The 20,215-nt window shown below is 37.0% G+C and overlaps 1 pseudogene; it reads left to right on the top strand.

Moving 5' to 3' along the window:
* LOC127444735 (complement C3-like) overlaps nt 1-19,767 on the top strand; it is a 58,936-nt pseudogene extending 39,169 nt beyond the window's left edge.
* The last annotated feature ends 448 nt before the right edge of the window (nt 19,768-20,215 follow it).

The raw sequence follows: 20,215 nt of genomic DNA, 5'->3' as shown, positions 1-20,215 counted from the left end.
CAATATCAAAACATCACCTTTAAAGGGGTCATTTGATGAGAAATCTTGATCTTTTGACATAAGTGTTCATTGTACTATAAAACTACCCAGTCCTAAAAGACCAATTAGTATGTTGGCTTGACACTGTTATCCTACAGACTTGGTTAAGGGTTTTTCCAAAATCCCAAAACCAAGACCAAAATTATCAATTGAAATTGATAGCTCCTCCTGCAGCTTTCAAGCTACATCCACCAAACTTGGCACATACCTTCAGACTTTTTTGTCTCAGGTTGCTATGTCTTTTTCTTACTTATCAGACTTACAGTTTTAAAGTGACGGACAATTGAAAATCTCAAAAATCCCATAGAGTTACACTCATGTATCTATCAACACTCTTGCAACCAGCCAGAACATCTTAGCAGCGCTTAGCAACCAACCAAGAGAACCTCACAACCAGCTAGAACAGCCTGGCAATGCCTAGCAACCAGCCACAACAACCATTCAAGCAGTTAGAATAGCCTGGCAATGCCTAGCAATCAGTCACAACACCCTAGCAATGCCTAGCAACCACCATGAACACCCTAGCAATGCTTAGCAACCAACCAAAAGACCCTCATAACCAGCTAAAACAGCCTGGCAATGCTTAGCAACCAACCAGAACACCCTAGCAATGCTTAGCAACCAACAAAAAGGCTCTTGCAACCAGCTAGATCAGCCTAGCAATGCATTGCAACCAACCAAACTACCCTAGCAATCAGCAAGAACACCATAGCAATGCCTAGCAACCAGCCAGAAATGCTGTCTGGCGTTAAGGCCTGTATAACTTTTAAATCTATTTTAAACAGTGCTTTGTCAAGCCAACATCAAAGTTTGTCTTGATAAACTTTACCTATCTAGTTGAAACTAAGCTGCAAATATGACTGGTTCCAAACTTCCACACCTTTCTGACATCACACAGATGAATAAATTTACACAACAAAAAGGCTCATTAGTTGTTCGGAAACGTCAGCCGCCCACTCACCATGAGGTAATATGGAATTTGGATAGATACAGTACTTTTATTCCAAAATGTCAGAAGAACTAATTAAAAAATGGTCATGAAAATGTTTTTTGGGGCATATATACAGTAAGTGTACATTGGGGGGAAAATGTATACTACCCCTTTAATGTCCTCTAATTGAAGATTCTAGTAAAATTACAGATTGAAAGCAACCCCAACCCCCCTGAGTTAAATAATTAAGCACACACAACCTTGTAATTGTATGTTCTTTATTTTCTTATTCTTGTGAAGGTTATCAGACGGAACTGTACTTCCGTAAATCGGATGGGTCCTACGCTGCCAGTGCAAGCAGACCAAGCAGCACATGGTGCAATAATTAAAAATATATTTCTTCTCTTGCATTTTTAAAAAAAATTATACTTAGACTGTTTTCCTCTATTGTGTTAAAGGCTTACTGCATATGTGGCTAAAGTCTTTGCAATGGCCAGTGATATGATTGTCATCGAGGAGAATGTGCTCTGTAGCGCCCTCCATTGGATAGCAGTGAACAAACAGCTGCCAGATGGCACATTTAAAGAGGATACACCTGTGTATGATACTAGAATAATTGTAAATATTTATTTATTTATTTTGCTAATGAACTGCATGGCTTTGTTGGTTCACCAGCTAGACCAGCATGTACATTCATGCTAGACTAAGCTGGTGTTTTCAGCAGGGTATATTTGAGGAAGCCAGTAGTATTAATGATGTAATTATACGAGTCAGAGCTCAATTACTGTATTTATGATGGGTTTTCTTCTTCCAGGGTGATGTGCAGGGCAAAAATGCCGATGCCTCTCTTACTGCATTTGTCCTGATTGCCATGCAAGAGGGGAGCAAGATTTGTGCCCAATCTGTCAATGTGAGTCAGACCCATCTTATGACCTTTGATTTGTGTCACATCACACACTCCGCAGCAAGATGAAACTGTCTGATTTTTGGCTCATTTATTTTCCCACAAAATTAGAATCTTCAGGGCAGTATGGACAAAGCCATTAATTACCTGGTACAGAAAGTTCACAGTCTGACCAATCCTTATGCTGTTGCTATGACCTCTTACGCTTTGGCCAATGCTGGCAAACACGATAAAGACATCTTGATGAGACATTCCACCCAAAGCAAAGGTCAGTAACCTTATGATCTTTCAACTACAGCAGCTGTGTTTAGCATTCAATATGGAAACGCAATGTGACATGGAATACAATTGAAACTGAGGACACCCCTGACTTCTCCATGGCTTTCTATCTGGTCTATTAATAGATGAAATATTTTGGCAAGTTGCTGGACAGCGCTACCACTCTATAGAGGCCACAAGCTATGCATTGCTGGCCCTGGTGAAGACAAAGGATTTCGAGAGAGCTGCGCTGGCAATGCGCTGGCTGGGAAAACAGCAAACTCGCTATGGTGGTTATGGAACCACACAGGTATAATTTAAGCAGTTTCACATCAGGAAAAGTGCAGTTTTACTGAATATCAGGATGGTTCTGTAGCTAATCACAGCTATGCTGTGTAATAATGCTTGTAAACAACAGTTACAAGTAAAAAAAAAAGTCAATATCATGTAATATACTTATACTGTTTGTTACAAAATGGGCAGTTACTGTGGCTGTGTGTCCATTGTATCCCATACGTGATGCTGGATGTAGTTGGTGCGTTTAGCGTTGGCTGGTGGGAGGCATGCTTAGCAGTTTTGTGACGTAGGGGCATTTACATTTTTACTCGTCATTATTATTTTTACTAACTTTACTATCTGTAAAAACATATGAATGACATGAAAAATAATGTTTTACATATCAAAATATTACTAAATACTGAAAATATGTCTCTTTTTGGTCAACTTTAGTTTTGGTCAGTTTTACATTTACGGTGTTATTACTATATTATATTATATATTTAAGAAATATACATATAATTATATACAGTATATATATAATTATACACAGTATATTTGTATTTATATTATATTGTATTTGATTATATTATGCAATAGTAAAATATTTCTGTCCTAATTTCTTCACGTTATTTTAATGCTCTTTGATTAAACCCAGGAGCAGTTACTTCTCATAAAGCGAAACTTTTGAGATTTAATTTCATTAAATCACTCCACAGAAATGGATGAATCGTGCGTCTCCTCCTCTGTGTCACTGCATGTCATTAACACTGCGTGTATGAACCCGCTATGAGCAGATACATTTGCCATTACACGATCGTTAAAGTGAAGTCGGTGCGCTTGGTGTTCACTATCAAAGAAGTGCATCAGACCGTCTTCTGGACAGGAGCTGCTCTGGTAGCGGTGTGGCTCTGTGATGCTTGGAGAGTTCAACTGAATAACAAACAAACATGCTGTTATATATTAGCTTAAAATTCCCTTCTTTGGGCATTAAAATGTAATTGGAATTTGAAGAACACAATAATCGCGGTTACCTCAGATATCCAGACGATTATTTAATAATCACGACGGGCCTACACCTTAGAGACGTTTCCTCTCGCATGTCAATAAGACATTCAGCAGATGTCTTTGAGATGTTTAAATTTAGAACGTTTGTAAATCTGATCTTTTTAAGACGTTAAGCAGATGTTAATTAAAACGTGATGCTTTCCTGATGAAAAGATCTAAAACAGACATCTCGGAGGCATCTCGTGAATTTTGTGGTGTAGAGCCGGTTAGTTTAGTTTTCAGGCACTAAAAAATCTTCAAAAGAGTTTTATAACAACAATGAAGGGGTAAAACCGTTTCGTTACCAAGGTTGCTGAAAGAGTGAGCAGTCATTTTGTAGCAGAATAGCACCTTTTGGAATGTTGTGTAACTGCACATTTTAAAAAGTCAGCAGCATCTGCATGTTGCTATTATGTCAAGATAGACCAGAATGTGTGTATTACCCTAAATCATTATTTCCTTTTTCAATCACTCTTTCAGGCGGTAATCATGGCATTCCAGTCTTTGGCTGAATACTTCATTCAGGTGAAGAAGGCAGACATTAATTTGAACCTGGATCTCTCAGTGCAGGAGAGAGCAGGTAGAACCAAATGGACCATCACAAATTCCAACAGTCATATTTCACGTACAGACAAGGTGAGGGAATATGTTTTCTGCCCTAAACAGTACATTTCCTGAAGGTCTGATCCACTTAAAGGTGTGTTTTCTCTGTTTCTTCTTTTGCTCTTCATCATCTAAATGGCCATTTGATGTCAACATGGACAGTTTGACATAACTAAGAGCTTCAACATCACTGCTCAAGGGACTGGGGTGGCCACTCTCTCAGTGAGTCTTCATGATCACAAGTCTTCAACAGCATATTAAAGAGTTAGTTTCAACAGTGTCATTCTCCTCTCACAGGTATTTTCTCTGTATTATGCTCTGCCTGATGAGAAAGACAGTGAATGTAATATGTTTGATCTCAGTGTGCAGATGGAAAAACAGCGTGCAGGTAGGGTTTCTGAGCACTTTTTAATCTTTTTCGGCTGAACAGTTTTTCTACATTACAACCTGTCAACTGGCCCTGGCTAACCAGCCAAACCCCTTGGGAGAACCAAAATAGTATGGAAATTTGATTTGAATCCACTGCCTAAACATTTTAGTAGTTAAAAACAAAGAATGTAAAAAGCTGAATACATTTTAAAATTATAAATGTAAAATAAGAACACAATGTTATCTGTCTATATTTTGCATCTTTAGACGGAGACGCTGAAATTTACGAGCTCACCATTGAATACTTGTGAGTATACAACTAAACGAAAGCGTAACCTGATGCCATCTGCAGAACCCATCAATATGTTGGATAATTCTCACTGGAATCTGCAAAACATATGTCGTATTAATGCTCATTCGCAGTTTCAAAAGTGCATCGAGAGATGCTACCATGTCTATTTTGGATATTGGACTACTGACAGGGTTTAAGGTGGATGAACAGGATCTTTCAAAGGTAACAAAATAAACAAATAAATTGTCCATGATTGTGCAAATTTATTGTAATTATTTGTTATATATATATATATATATATATATATATATATATATATATATATATATATATATATATATATATATATATATATTAAAATGTAAAACAAGTAGGTGTCAACTAGGCTTGGGATTGATGCCTTTTTATGCATTGATAATCAGACAATTTTCCAGATGGTTATTGATATATATATATATATATATATATATATATATATATATATATATCAGCATTTTTTCAGATATAAATAGGGCTGCTCGTTGCACAATAGTCTTGGTCTCTTCAGACATATTTCTCAAAACAACTATGATAAAGTGTGAGCGGTAGGGTAAATTAAAGGTCATTTCACAACACAAACGTGTGCACAGACAGCCGCTTCATGTCTCTAGATGGTGCTATAATAAGCTAATTCATGTTTTTATTATTAACTCTAATAACGGCAACAAATGGGCTAGACTCTAGACTTTTTTTTTCTTCTGAATCCTTCCATGCCCCCAACAAATGTTCATATCATTGATTTATTATTATTATTATTAGTATTATTATTATTTTCATTTTCCATATGGAAATGAATAAGTAGCTACAGTAACCACGATTTGTTTTCCCCCATGATAATTCATGCCCTATAGATAACCTGTGTTGCCGACTGTTTCTATGTGTTAATGCAAGACTTTAATTGCAATCATGTTAAGGATTCCAGTCTTAGCTGACTGTGGGTTTAAAGGAATTCATGAAACTTACATTTTTATAGATTGGGCAGTGTTTGAAATCACAGAGGATGCTTTTTTTATCATTGCATTTTTGTCAAGTAACATTTAGAATCGGATAATACTAAAAGCTTCAAGGCGCTTGAACTAGATTATTAAGGTACCTTGAAAATGCTTAAAGTGCGTGAAATTCTCTCTCTTAAAAAGCTATACGAACCGTTTAGTTAATTTTTTATTATTATTTAAAAAAAAACATTTTTTATGATAGTGCTATCCAGTAGTTATTAACTATTAATTACATATTCTACAGTGTATTTAGATTACTGTACTAATTACTCTGTATAAAAAGTAATTGCATTACTTTTACTAATTACTACTAATTTACTAATTACTTTCTAAAAACCTTATCAACCTCGACCAGATGAAAAATACAAGGATAGACATGAAATTGTTCTTTTAGTTCTTTCAAATAAATCATGTAAAATCAGATAAATTATTCATGATCTGGCCGCAAAAGAATTTAAGGGGGCAGCGTTAAATCAGAAAACATACATTTTAACGTTAGATGTTAAATTTCGATTTGTTTTATATAGAATTGTTCTATAGTTTATACAGTATTTACCACAATTACATCAGAAGTAACTGTAATTAAATTACTGAAAAATTAAGAGTAATCCCTTTTACTTTTTTTCAATGAAAAATTTATTTAATCACTAAGTAATGCATTACACCCAACACTGGTGCTGTCACAGGCAAGAAAGTATTCCTCCTTGTGATGTTTATGGCCGTTTGGCAATCCAGCTTATGGTGCATTACTGCCACCTACTGATCAGGAGTGTGGAGCGTCACAACAAAAAAGTCTTTTTGTGGAGTCAAACATTCACTGAAGATGATGAAATTGGTTAAATTAAATCTTAAATAGGTCACTCACACCTTATGTAGGATAAAATCTTAAACATAGTACACTTTTAAAGGTACCTTACCCACTGGGGTTTACTTGAAAAGAAACAAGTTATGTTTGCATGCATTCTTGAGAACTAACAAACGTGGAATGCATATCCTACCCCATTAATGGATATGAAATGTATATCGTGATAAATACTGATATCGAACAATATGAAAAAAAAAATATACAATATATAGTGATAATATTTTTGGGCATATCGCCCAGCCCTACGATATTTACACTTTTCCACTTAATCGGTTATCGGTTCTTAATATCGTGTATGTGTATTGTACACAAAAGACTTTACATTTCAAATATTAATTAAATGAGGGGCTTTGAACAAGTGTATATTGCAACTAAAACTAGTCATATTAATTCTATGTAGATTATGCAATATTAGTTTTGTAAAATAGTTCACCCAAAGTTAGTGATAAATGATTAAAGGTATAGTTCGCTCAAAACTGAAAATATTCTTATCATTTACTCACCCTCATGCCATCCTAGATGTGTGACTTCCTTTTTCCGCAGAACCCAAATTATGATTTTTAGAAGAATATCTCAGCTCTGAAGGTCCATAAAATGCAAGTGAATAGGTGCCAAAAAGCACATATAGCCATCATAAAAGTAATCCATAAGACACCAGTGGAGCGAAGCACTAGGTGTAAGAGAACAATTTGTATTTGTTTACTAAAAAATATTCGAGTTCAAACTGCCTCGCAAGTGTTGTTTACAACAGAGGACCATAGATATTCATACATAGATGCCTCATTTGGCTGGTTTGGATACGTGAACTGCGGCGCCATCTTGGAACGGTGAACAAGGAGAGCTGTTTGAATCGGTTTGAATGCAAGTGAGTGAGTGGAGGAGATGCCTCAGACTGAGCTCCTTACTCAGACTGCTGCATAAACTCCTTTTGTGTCAAAAAAAGTACAGTGGTCCATAGAAACAGCTGCTAATAAGGGATCTATGTATGGATCTTTATGCTGAGGAGGCTTACGTGCTTACGTTATGCGAGAGGTGGTCTGAACTCCACCTTCGTCAACGAGCTGGCCGGAAGCGAACCTTTTTAGTAAAAAAAAAAAGTTTTGAATATTGATGTATTTCTTACACACACCTAGCGTTTCGGTACAGAAGACATTTAACCCACTGGAGTCGTATGGATTATTTTTATGATGGTTCTATGTGCTTTTTGGAGGTTCAAAAATGTGGCACTCATTCACTTGCATTTTATGGACCTACAGAGCTGAAATATTCTTCTAAAAATCTTCATTTGTGTTCTGCAGAAGAAAGAAAGTCATACACATCTGGGATGGCATGATTGTGAGTAAATGGTGAGAGAATCCAGTTTCCAGTTTTGGGTGAACTATCCCTTCAAGTTGTCAATGAGACTAAAAGCAGAAATAAAATAAGAATTAAAAAGTGTTTATCGGTTATCAGACATTTCAGCAACAACAACTAAAATCAGTATCGTATCGGTCATTAACAAACAATAGGGGGCGCTTGATGCTTGTATATTATTCTCATTAATTGTATCATGGTTATATCTTTTGAAAGCTATACAATTTATATTATGGATATTATATGAACTTATCTAATATCATACAGTATTTGGCTTTCTATCTTCTTTTACCATCAGTTATCTACTGGAAAAGATAAGTACATTCAGAATTTTGAGCTGGACAAGGAGCTTTCAGAGCGAGGATCTCTGATCATCTATTTGGATAAGGTATGCTGCAACAATTCACTTACGTTGTATTTTGTTTGTCTATTTCTTTATTTCCTGTATTTGGTGGACATGCATGGAAAACTGATCTCTTTCTCCTTTGCTGTTAGCATTTATATAATTCTGTACCAGATTTGTTTGCTCTGTTAAAGACTGTGTAAAAATGATTACTGTCCATTACAATGTTAATTCTTCATTTTTATTTCTTGTTAGGTATCTCATAAAGTGAAGGAGAGAGTTGTCTTCAAATTAGAGAAGATGAATGAAGTGGGCATGCTTCAGCCAGCTGCAGTCACTGTGTACGAGTACTATGCTCCAGGTACGCTACAATCTACCCAGCTGGGAAAGTAACAGTAACTGTTCAATCTCAAGGATAGAAAGGCATATCTATTAGTTGTTGATTTTTGTTTTTCTTCATTTTGTCAACTTCTGGTCTTGGCTTTTTTCTTACAGTATATCAACAAAAGCATAAATAAATGCTAATTGTGAATGTCATTTTTAGGCAATCATAAATTGGGATAATTCTTGTAGTCCCTTTCTCTCCTTGTTGAATCAAGAGTGATAGAATGAACAACATGCCCCCTTTCACTTAGTCACTGTCGGTCAGCAGATCTTCTTTCACAAACGAGATACCTCTGTCCGTTTATTCACGAATGCTGAATGTGTCTAATTTGAGTTCGAAGTATTGATTTATTCAGTAGGTCCAACTAATAATGTGCTTCTTTACAGTCCTTCAATTACTTCAAAGACTGACTGATGCTTGAAACAAATAGCATTATAATTATAATGCCACAATCCATCTTTAAAGTCTATATAAAGCAACCGAAGAATATATGCTGTTCACAAAGGAGAGACCTTTAATGCATGGAAGTGAATGAGTGCCCAACCGAAACGCCATGAATCCTTTTATATTGGTCATAAATACTTTCTATTGACCATTTTGACGGTGTCGGAGATGTAGTGCTATAAAATACTTAAAGACACTGCACATATATTTTGACAGATAATCGTTGTGTGAAGTTCTACCATCCTCACAAGAAAGATGGCGCACTGAATAGACTCTGCAGTGAGGATCTGTGCCAGTGTGCAGAAGGTACTTTGACTTTTATTTATTAAATTAGAGATAGAACACATCCTTGCAAAATACCATTTTTTTTTCTTATTCTTGTGGTCAACACATACGATTTTCTGACAGAGCACTGCAGTATGCAAAATAATGAACACATTGATGAGGTCAAACGTGAAGATAAGGCCTGTGCGCATCAAGTGGAATACGGTAAACACAGAATGCTTTTGTGTGTGTGTGTGTGTGTGTGTGTGGTGCTATGTACAGTGTTCCATGGGATATTGTTCATTAAATTGAGTGACCAGATTGCAAGACTGCATGTCTGTTGTCCTTTACAATTTGACAACAGAATAAAAAGATGAAAAAATATTTTCTTGCCACAGACGTATTAGAGAATTCAATGTCACATTTAAAAATTCCAAATGTTACAATATTTTACTGACAGAAAAAGTAGAGCATGTAAAACCCAGTCCATCAAGTGACAGATAAAGATTACTTTGTTGCACAACCTCTAATAACCTAATACAGTGCAATGTGCTAACATACAGAAGCCCTTAATCGCAAGGTGAAAAAAATATTTAAATAATCATTAAATAACAAATATTTTTGTGTTAGGTGTGTTAGTGCCTTCCTGAGCCTATGTCCTACAAAATAATAGTAATAATAGTAATAATAATAATAATAATAATAATAATAATATCCACCTTTTTAATTATTGTTATTAATAAAAAATTAAATAAGTATATATAGAAATACACAATAAGACAATATATATATATATATATATACGTTTGTACATATACAAATCTGTTATATACAGATAGTGCAAGGGAATGTGATGGCAGAAGAGGTAGGATATGTTGGATAAATATAAATAGATGTTCTCGTTATACTGTCCTTGGTAGCGGCATTCAAAGTCCAGTATATCCTGATGGAAGCACTCACCTTTCTCCTCCGAGTACGCTCCCAAGTTCTCCTTGAATTTATCAAGATAAGCATCAAGCATATGGACTTTGAGGGATTTCAGAGGTGGAGCTGAGGAGAGAAACCCATACTACCCAAACCAAAAAGACCTCAATGACTTGATTAGAGATCTTGGTCTCACCAAGTCCAATGCTGAGCTTTTGACATATAGGCTCAAGCAGTGGAACTTGTTGGATGAAAGTGTGCAAGTCGTAGATCAGAGGAAGCGTCACCAAACTTTTTCCAGCTTCTTCACCTGTCAAGATTGGCTCTGCTTCTGTCACAATGTGACCAGTCTGTTCAAGGCAATTAGAATCGCCTGTAACCAGAATGAGTGGCGCCTCTTCATTGACAGCTCATCCAGGAGCCTCAAAGCCGTGCTGCTTCATAATGGTAACAAGTACCTGTCTCTTCCCCTGGCTCACTCAGTGCACCTCAAAGAGGATTACAACAGCATCAAGACCTTGCTGGATGCCTTGAATTATGAGGAGTATGGCTGGGAGGTCATAGGAGACTTCAAAATGGTGGCCTTCCTGATGGGTCTCCAAGGCGGTTTTACCAAGTTTCGCTGCTAACTTTGCCTTTGGGACAGCAGGGACACCAAGGCGCACTACCACAGGCGGGACTGGCCACAGCGGACCGAGTTCTCTGTGGGGATGAACAATGTCAAGTGAGAGCCATGGGTGGACCCCCGGAAGGTGCTGATGCCACCACTGCACATCAAATTGGGCCTTATGATACAGTTTGTCAGAGCTCTAGATAAGGAGTCAGCAGCCTTCAAGTACCTTCAAGACTTCTTCCCTAAGCTGTCTGAGGCAAAGGTCAAAGCCGGTGTCATCGTCGGACCACAGATAAAGAAGATCGTGGAGTGCAATTAATTCCCTAAGAAGCTCACTAGTAAGGAGAAAGCAGCTTGGAACAGCTTTGTCGCAGTGGTTCGGGGCTTCCTGGGCAGTCACAATGCCGAAAACTCTGTGGAGCTGGTTGAGGCTTCTGTAAATATGGGCTCATATGACATCAGTTATTAAGTGTACATTTTTAAATCAGTGCAGCAATATATCAGTGCGCTTTGTCCCGCGTCCCGCATGATATGAGCAGTATTTACGCATTTACCCTGCGCCCTCGCGGGAGTACTGGAAACTATCGCAGCTACTTCAGGCGGATTAACTATAAATCAATGTAAACATCCAAATCAAGTGAAAATAAATGCCTTGGCTCTGCTGTTCGCGTGATTGACAACTGGAGCGCGAACAGACAGCATTTCTGCATGTGCACAGCGAGGTGCGTGGGCGCGCACAGTGTTGCCAACTACTTTCAATGAAAAGTAGCTAAAGCCTGCTCAAAAAGTCGCTAAATGTCGCTAGATGACGCCATGCGTTAATTAGCATATTCATGACGTCATCACGTCGTATTTGCATTCTGCCTTGTCAGCCCTTTACATCTGTTTGCTTCTCTCCTACTCTCTGTGCTCACATACTGTATTTTAATGCAGCCGAATTCCCAATAAAGCTGTTCTCATGTACATATTTGTTCTGTTTCTGTTGTGAGACTACGGAACAAGTATGAAATAGTCACTGAAATGCTACCCATCAAAACTACATGTTAACCAGTAGTCACTTCCAAGCAATTTCCAAGCTGCTGCTCTGCACTGTTTAAATTTTGATTTTATAACATAAGTTAAAGACAATGGCTGTGCAGTGATTTCGGCTATATTTACATGTAAAATGATCACTCAGAGAGAAAGTTAGAAGCGACAGAATGTCTTATTTTTTTCTCTCGCACAGCACACATCCTCCATCTGGATAACAGTGAGTGATAAGCAAGAAAAATAATAGTTAAATTAAATTGTTTAAATTAAAACAAATGAGGAGCCAACAATACAAGTTAGTGATTGGTCCTTGGCAACTCTGTTTGCACATGCACAGCTCATTCACGTCTGTGTCAGCTGCCGTGAGTTCAACTGAATGTGCTGCTCCTCTGTCTGCCACTTACTGAATAGAGTAGATGCAGAGAGAGGTGTGCCTGCGGCGGGAAAGCAAGACCTCATGCTCGTGCGGCAGTACTGGTGACTCTTCTACGGAAAGTAGCTAAGGTTTGTCCAAAAAGTCGCTAGATTTGTCGCTAGGTGCTTTTTAGAAAAAAAGGCGCTAAAGGGGTCTGAAAAGTCACTAAATCTAGTGACAAATTCGCTAATTTGGCAACACTGGGCACGGGCGCGTGAGATGTGTGGGCGCGAGGCGATAATATGACGAAGAGAGTGGCTGTGTCCGAAATCGTTCACTCAGTCACTATTTCCTATATAGTGTATGGCAGTTAGTGCACTATATTTCAGCAGTGAGTGAACGAAATGAGTGAGTGATTTCGGACGCTGACGTATACACAAAGCGTCGGATCTCTGGGGCTGTCGCAGAAACAACGTCACACATGAACTTTTAAAATACTTGGGTCTTACTTGTTATTCTTATTAAATAATATATTAATACCATAAATCTTCATTCTGTTTGTCATTTTTAATATATGCTGTGTGTATAATATAAAGAGTAAGCACATTTGATCAAATAAAGAGTACATTTTAAAATGTATCTGTATGTTTTGCCTCTCTATATGTTATTACGTTATTTTAATCAAGTAATGATTTGTCAAAAAGTAATTTAATACATTCAGCATGAAAGAAAACATTGCAGGAGTGAACGAAGCAGTAAACTCCCAACTCGTACGTCTTCCCCGTGAAGGATTATGGGCAATTAACTGTCGCTGAGTGTATATCAATTGTACACTCGAAATTAGTGTGCATTCTGGGTAATAATGAGTGAACAAAAGTAAGGAACGAGTGGCTCACTCAGAATTCAGACAATCCTACAAAATGGCAGACACTCGAAATAATGCACTATATAGTGGTTAGGGGCGGTTTCAGACACTGCGAGTGTTCCACGACCAGGGTTGGTGCCCTACACACTAGGCTGTGTACTCTGCGTTTAGAGAGCATTAAAAAGAAGGCATTAATAAAGCATGATCTTGCTTTGGTTTATATTTCAGCATTATATATAATGTCCTTGTGGGACATTTTCACATTTTCACCATAATAATTAATAGAAATGTTTCGAAACCTCGCTTATTGACAAATTCATCCAGATCTGACAAGAGCCCTTAAAGGGATAGTTCACCCAAAAATTAAAATTCTCATTATTTACTCACCCTCATGTCACCCCAGATGTGAATGACTTTCATGTGCTGAACTCAAATGAAGATTTTTAGAAGAATTTCTCAGCTCTTTTGGTCCATTCAATGCAAGTGAATGGGTGGCAACATTTTAAAGCTAAACAAAATCACATAAGTCAGCATAAAAGTAATCCATAAGACTACAGTGGTTAAATCAGTATCTTCAGAAGCGATGTGATAGGTGTGGATGAGAAACAGAGATACAGATCACCTTCACATTCTTCTTCTTGTGTTTTTGGTGATTCACATTCTCTGCATATCGCCCCTGCTGTCTAGCAAAAAAGGACAAATATTGATCTGTTTCTCACCCCCCACCTATCATATCACTTCAGAAGATATGGATTAAACCACTGGAGTCTTATGGATTACTTTTTGCTGCCTTTATGTGCTTTTAGGAGCATCAACATTTTGGCCTACAGAGCTAAAATATTCTTCTAAAAATCTTAATTTGTGTTCTGCAGAAGAAAGGAACATCAGGGATGGCATGAGGGTGAGTTAATGATGAGCAAATTTTCATTTTTTGGTAAACTACCCCTTTAAAGTGATAGCTCAGCCATAATTTAATATTCTGTCATCATTTCCCTACCCTCATGTTGTTCCAAACCAGTGTGACACTTTGCATTATGTGGAACACAAAATATGTTAGACAGAATGTTAGGGACTGACAGTCTCTGTCACCATTCACTTTCAAAATATGGAGAAAAAAACACATCTAATATCTCATTATTGTGTTGCATGGAAGAAAGAAAGTCATACGGGTTTGGAACAACATGATGGTGAATGATGACAGAATTTCCATTAATAATAATTCTGTAATACATGTTAAATGTGTATTATGTAATGGAATATAGGGGAGTTATCATCTATTATGTCATTTGTGAAAGTAACGAGTTACTCACTACTTGAGTAATCTTTTAATTGGATACTTTCTTACTTTACTCAAGTTATTATTTATGTTAGTACTTTTACTTCTACTTGAGTAATTATTTTTTTAAAGTAATTGTACTTGAGTACAATTTTTGACTACTCTACCCACCTCTGCTGAACACCTTTTATGCTCGCTTTGATCGTGGAAACACAGAACCACCCATAAAAGCTGAGCTCCCACCTGATGATCTGCCGCTCACATTTTCCACTAGTGACGTGTGCTCCACCCTGAGTGGAGTTAATGCACATAATGCTGCTGCAGTGGCCCTCAACGACCTCCGCCCTGTTGCTCTTACTCCCATCATTGCTAAGTGTTTTGAGAGGCTGGTCCTCTCCCACCTGAAAACATGCCTGGCCCTAGCACTGGACACATATCAGTTCGCCTACAAACAGGTCAACTGAGGATGCTATCACCTCAGCTCTTCACTCCGCCCTGACTCACTTGGAAAAAAACAACACATATGTCAGGATGCTATTCATTGATTTCAGTTCTGCCTTCAATTCTGTGATCCCATCCAAGCTGGTCTCCAAGCTCACTGATCTTGGCATATGCCCCTCCCTCTGCAACTGTACCTTGGACTTTCTCACTAACAGACCACAGTCTGTTAGGATCAGCAACCACAATTCCTCCACCCTCACTTTGAACACTGGTGCACCACAGGGCTGTGTGCTGAGTCCAATCCTCTACTCCTTCTTCACCCACGACTGCATACCTGAGCATGGATCCAACTCCATAATCAAGTTTGCAGATGACACCACGGTGTTAGGCCTGATCAACAGCGATGATGAGACGGCTTACAGGGAAGAGATACAGCACCTGGCAGTGTGGTGTGCCAACAACAAACTCACACACAACACCCAGAGGACCAAGGATTGTGGACCACCGGCGGACTAGGAAGGGCCACACATACACTCCCGTCAACATTGATGGGGACGAAGTGGAGTGTGTGATTAGCTTCAAGTTCCAGGGTGTCCATATCTCTGAGGATCTTTCCTGGACCTACAACACCTCCATTCTGATCAAAAAGGCTCAACAGTGCCTTTACTTCCTTAGCAAGCTAAGGAATGCTCACCTGTCCCCCCACATCCTGCTGAACTTTTACTGTTGCACTATTGAAAGTATCCTAACAAACTGCATCACAGTGTGGTATGGCAACTGCACTGTCTCAGACCAGAAGACCCTCCAGCGGGTGGTGAAAACTGCCCAATACATCACTGGTGTTCAGCTGCCCTCCATCAAAGACATTCACCACAAACGCTGCCTAAGGAGTGTGAGAAGCATTATCAAAGACACCTCTCACCCCAACCATGGTCTGTTTACTCCTCTCCCATCTGGGAGACGCTATAGGAGTCTTCGCTGTCGCACCAGCAGACTCAGGAACAGAGTCTTTCCCTCAGCTGTCAGCCTACTGAACTCTAAACAAAGGCGCTGAACACTACATCCCACTCGGACTACATATTTATTTTATTTCTTTGCACATAATTTCTACCTCTTGGTGCCGCTTGCACTGTTATGGTCACTGGCCATATATATATATATATATATATTTACATATATTATACCTCATTCTGTACAATGCACCTTCAGTGTTTATACTTTTTCATTTGCACCTTGTACTGTATTCATAGACATTTGCATTGAGCTGGTCTCTGCTTCTCTACCTCATAACTTTGCACTCCATAAAAATCTTTGTTGTATATACTCATATTTATGTATATATATTTTTTTTATATACATATTGCTATTTGCACTTCTGGTTAGATGCTAACTGCATTTCGTTGGCTCTGTACCTGTACCCTGCACAATAACAATAAAGTTGAATCTAATCTAATCTAATATAATATATCCAACTAATAGATAATGAAATTTGTTGTTGATGATTTTCATTATCGCAAATTATCAATTTTATTGATTAGTTGTTGCAGCCCTACTTGAAATATTATTCTTACAAGGTGACAGCTTACCAGTTTCTAAAAAAAAAAAAAGGTTATTTTTTTTATTTATTTTTTTATATAGTCTCAGGAAGGCACACACACATCTTAAAAAATAAATACAAATAAAAATAAAAATCACCAGGGCTTCCATAGCTAACAAGTTAATATATTTAATGTTGTTCGTGGATGATGATGCAGCATTTGTTTTTATAGTTTATAAAGCCCGGGTTGTGGCTATAGATGATTCACCTCACGCAGACATCTACAACATGATGATTGAACAAGTAATGAAGCAAGGTATGACTTGCAATTTTCTTGTGCATTGGCTAAGAAAGTGTTGCAGCTGTCTTTGTAATTTTAAAAGCCAATTTGTTTTAGTGCTTGGACTGGCTTGTCCTCACAGGTGTTCATGCATGTATGTGTGTGTTTTCCAGGCTCTGATCCAGCTGTTAAAGGTAAAATGAGGTCTTTCTTGGCTACTCCAAACTGTAGAAAGTATCTGAATATTGTAAAAGGCAAAACCTACCTGATCATGGGCCAGACCAAAACACTTCCAAGGACTGGAGGAAGGTATGACTTTTATGAATCTACTCAGGATGATTTAGATGTGATTGTCTATATGTTTGTGTTGTATACATATCAGCACTGTGCAATGAAAAGTGCTTTAAACTATTATTGTTTGTCTATGTTGTGTGGACACTATGAATGAATAATGTTCAAAAAATGTTGTGTGGTGTTCTCAGATTGAGGTATCACTTTGGTGAGGACACCTGGATTGAATACTGGCCAATACAAGAGGAGGGCCAGATGGCACAGTACAGAAAGACGTTTATCGGCATTACCTCTCTCGCCAACAAACTCACCACATTTGGATGCTCCACATAAACATTTTGAATATACCAAAAAGGCTTTGAATGCTATTAGGTCACAACTTTGCTTATTTCATTGTAATGTATTTCCTGATTTACAGCAAAATAAGCATTTGGGTGGCTGATGCATAACATGCCCATGAGTTTAGTTTTTTTCATTCAATATCAAGATTTTAGGTTAAAATTGAGGTGAATGTATAAGGAACAGTGTATGTTTTATGTGCTGTGACTGGTCACTGTTTCTTTTAAATTCTTTTATCACCTTTTTGCAATTACTAATTCATTTTAAATTGTAATAAAAATAATTAATTTAGTCTCTCAGTCAATGGTGTTATAAAAACTGCATGCATTATACCCATAAAATAATGAGCAAAATGCTGTTTTAACAGTTTTAGGTGGTGTATAGTATGTCACACCACAACACATGTCATCTTCCTAAAGTATTTCATGTCAGCTACCCATTTCAAGATATATGCTTTATGCAATATGCTAAATCCAAGGCCGCTTAAATATTTGCATTAATAATTTTAGTATATAATCATTTAAAGAAATTAATCCAATAAATTGTGCAAACATAACTGTCTGAGACCGTCAAGTCACTTTTATCTGTGTAGCGCTTTTCACAATTCATGTTTCATTCATTGTTTCAAAGAAGCTTTACAGAAAATTATGCTGTAACATCATAAATGTCTTAAAAGTGCATTGCTGATCAAAATCTTTCAATGTGGAGGCTACTTGATCTTAAACCAAATATGTTTTTACTAAAATATGAAATTAAAAAACAACTATATTAGTTAACTTTTCTGTTGGCTTGATCATAAACACATTTCTGGTAAAGACTATAATAATATAATGGCATGGTACATTAATTATGTATAATAACTGTGTAGTACAATAATAAACTTGTATTTATGTAAAAAAAAAAAATGGCAGAGTTGCCTCCACATCTGAGACCATCAATCTGCACATCTTATCACGTGGCTTGTTGAGCGTGTTACCACAGAGACATAGTGCGTGTGGAGGCTTCACGCTATTCTCTGCGGCATCCACACACAACTCACCACGCGCCCCACTGAGAGCGAGAACCACATTATAGCGACCACGAGGAGGTTACCCCATGTGACTCTACCCACCCTAGCAACTGGGCCAATTTGGTTGCTTAGGAGACCTGGCTGAAGTCACTCAGCACATGCTGGATTTGAACTCGCAACTCCAGGGGTGATAGTCAGCGTCTTTACTCGCTGAGCTAGCCAGGCTCCCCACATTGTATTTCTAATTACAATTAGATGTTAAATTGTTGACATTACAATTTTGTAACTATAGTGCAGGCTTGGTTCATGAATAGTTATTTATTTGGTAGTAAAAATATTTAGTATATTTTAATGTTGGCTGATATTAAACCTATCGGACTTTATGCATTTAATGAAATGTGTACTCCCTCTGTTTTCTTAACTCTATACAAGCCTAGACTTTGCAAGATGCCTTTAATCATGCAACAAAAGTTGGTCAGCTGTTTTTTGTTTGTTTTTTGTGAAAGGAAAACTTGCATAATTCAATGTTAACAGCAAGACTTTCAAATCTTGACCAAATAAACATAGTTTAGCTTCTTTCACATGAGATTAAATGACAACCAGAGGTTTTAAACTGGGGTCCGAGGGCCGCAAGGAACTGCTAGAGTGTCTGTGGAAAATTTCAGAGAAATAAATAAGTGTTCATAAATGTAATAAATAATTATTTATACAATTTGCCATTATTGCCATTTCAGTTTAAAGATATACAGTCAACTGAATTAGACTAAATATTGCTCAGATTAGGCATGCACCAATATGAACATTTTGTGGTCGATACAATATCAATTTAAGCAAAAAGTATGGCCCTACCAATATTTCTCCACTTACACTTTATATTTTGCTTTGGAATTATGCTTTAAAAAAAGTACAAAGGGGTTAGAAAATACAATCAATTTCCACTGAACACGGATTGAATTTGTTAAACACATGACGGGTCCAAATTTTAAGAGCTACAATGAAAGATAAATATGAGATAAAATATAAAATAAAGATTAAACTTGATGATTTATGTCATGGCAAAAGGGTAATTTTGCACTTCTAAAACATTTTTACACTTCTGTTTTTGCAGTTCTAAAAATAGAACTCATTTGACATATTATGAAAAACAATTACAAATTCAAATTATGAATTATTATATTTGACATGCTTTGCTTTTTTTGGATTTCATTACACATCGAAAAAATATATCAAACTTGACACAATGCAATAAACTTAATTTATTACAAATTAACCATTGATTTTTCAAATCATACATGACAAACCAATGGTTTATACTAGTGGTTCACATTGATGGTAATAGATGATGGTCTTAACTTGGTCAATAATTGGCCAATAAATATGGTGCATCCCTTAATATAATAAATACGGTGGCGGATATGTCTGTGCATCTCTACAGATATTTTATTTTGGCTTTAGTACAATAACAATATAAAAGCTAATTATTTAAATTGTCTTTGTAATGTCACCATTAAAATTTTTTTAACAAAATCGTAATTTTTCTCTGGTCTTTATACACAAAAATATATAGGGACCTTTATATACTGTGTCTATTGATGGTGGACATCGCAGAGTGCATTGTGCCAGGTCATTGTTTTAATTTGGGTGTGCACTAACAGCAGAAGATTTTGAATGGAAACAAACTTCAAGAACAACATTGCTTATTCCTTGCTGCTGTGGCAGTCTGTAATATCACCACTGATACACAAAGAAAGTTAATAAAAAGCCTAATCATGAAACCTGACCTTCAATAAAAATGTGACTGACATATAATAGACTAATTGGAAATTACCACTCCATTTTGCAATTATTA

The sequence above is a fragment of the Myxocyprinus asiaticus genome, chromosome 8 (genome assembly GCF_019703515.2).
Source record: "Myxocyprinus asiaticus isolate MX2 ecotype Aquarium Trade chromosome 8, UBuf_Myxa_2, whole genome shotgun sequence".
NCBI classification, from domain to species: Eukaryota; Metazoa; Chordata; class Actinopteri; order Cypriniformes; family Catostomidae; genus Myxocyprinus; species Myxocyprinus asiaticus.
The sequence above is the reverse complement of the archived record's forward strand: the minus strand, read 5'-3'. Positions and strand labels throughout refer to the sequence as shown.